Source organism: Cucurbita maxima, unplaced genomic scaffold (assembly GCF_002738345.1).
Source record: "Cucurbita maxima cultivar Rimu unplaced genomic scaffold, Cmax_1.0 Cma_Scf00070, whole genome shotgun sequence".
NCBI classification, from domain to species: Eukaryota; Viridiplantae; Streptophyta; class Magnoliopsida; order Cucurbitales; family Cucurbitaceae; genus Cucurbita; species Cucurbita maxima.
In genome coordinates this window covers 534,544-536,012 of record NW_019272086.1, presented here as the reverse complement: position 1 = coordinate 536,012, position 1,469 = coordinate 534,544, and the positions used below count along the sequence as shown (strand labels likewise).

General features: G+C 37.8%; 3 non-coding genes across 3 annotated transcripts; all 3 read right to left on the bottom strand.

Moving 5' to 3' along the window:
- Positions 1-116: 116 nt before the first annotated feature.
- TRNAG-GCC lies at positions 117-187 on the bottom strand. The gene has a single exon. It is a non-coding gene; the product is annotated as a tRNA-Gly (tRNA).
- A 280-nt stretch (positions 188-467) lies between these two features.
- TRNAG-GCC lies at positions 468-538 on the bottom strand. The gene has a single exon. It is a non-coding gene; the product is annotated as a tRNA-Gly (tRNA).
- Positions 539-1,287: 749 nt separating this feature from the next.
- On the bottom strand, positions 1,288-1,358 carry TRNAG-GCC. Its single transcript has one exon. It is a non-coding gene; the product is annotated as a tRNA-Gly (tRNA).
- Positions 1,359-1,469: the final 111 nt, after the last annotated feature.

The following is a 1,469-nucleotide window of genomic DNA, read 5'->3' as shown; positions in this document are numbered from 1 at the left end:
AAAAAAAAAAAAGCTCGATAGTGCTACTCGGGAAATTTATAAATTTAAATGATATAGTGACAAACCCAAGAAATTCGAAAAGTATGCAATAATATCATCATAGCATCTCTTCAAGATGCACCAGCCAAGAATCGAACTCGGGTCTGTACCGTGGCAGGGTACTATTCTACCACTAGACCACTGGTGCAACCAACTTTAGGTCTGCCCATAATTTACTTGAAATTTCGTACTGCAGTTCTTCTGAAGCCCTCAACTTTTAGTTTCACCTCTCGATTTAAAAATGAAAGCTCCATAGGTCTACTCGCGAAATCTATAAATGTAAATGATAGATTGTAACAAACCGAANGATATAAAAAAAAAAAAGCTCGATAGTGCTACTCGGGAAATTTATAAATTTAAATGATATAGTGACAAACCCAAGAAATTCGAAAAGTATGCAATAATATCATCATAGCATCTCTTCAAGATGCACCAGCCGAGAATCGAACTCGGGTCTGTACCGTGGCAGGGTACTATTCTACCACTAGTTCACTGGTGCATCCAACGTTAGGTCTGTCCATAATTTACTCGTAATTTGGTACTGCAGTTCTTCTGAAGCCCTCAACTTTTAGTTTCACCTCTCGATTTAAAAATAAAAGCTCCATAGGACTACTCGCGAAATCTATAAATGTAAATGATAGATTGTAACAACCCGAAGTTTGAACATTTTGCACTAATATCATCATAGGTAATCTTCAAGATGCACCAGTCGAGAATCGAACTGAGACTGTATCGTGGAACGGTACTATTCTACCACTAGACCAATAGTGCATGTACCTTTGGGCCAATAAAAAACATACTCGTATTTTGGAACTGTAGTTCTTCTGAAGCCCTCAAGTTTTAGTTTCACCTCTCGATTTCAAAAAGAAGGCTCCATAGTGCTACGCGTGAAATCTATAAATGTAAATGATAGATTGTAACAAACCGAATTTTGAACATTTTGCACTAATATCATCATAGGTAATCTTCAAGATGCACTAGTCGAGAATCGAACTGGGACTGTATCGTGGTATGATACTATTCTACCACTTGACCACTAGCGCATGTACCTTTGGNCCAATAAAAAACGTACTCGTATTTTGGTCCTACAGCTCTTCTGAAGCCCTCAACTTTTAGTTTCAACTCTCGATATAAAAAAAAAAAAGCTCGATAGTGCTACTCGGGAAATTTATAAATTTAAATGATATAGTGACAAACCCAAGAAATTCGAAAAGTATGCAATAATATCATCATAGCATCTCTTCAAGATGCACCAGCCGAGAATCGAACTCGGGTCTGTACCGTGGCAGGGTACTATTCTACCACTAGACCACTGGTGCATCCATCTTTAGGTTTGTCCATAATTTACTCGTAATTTGGTACTGCAGTTCTTCTGAAGCCCTCAACTTTTAGTTTCACCTCTCGATTGAAAAATAAAAGCTCCATAGGTC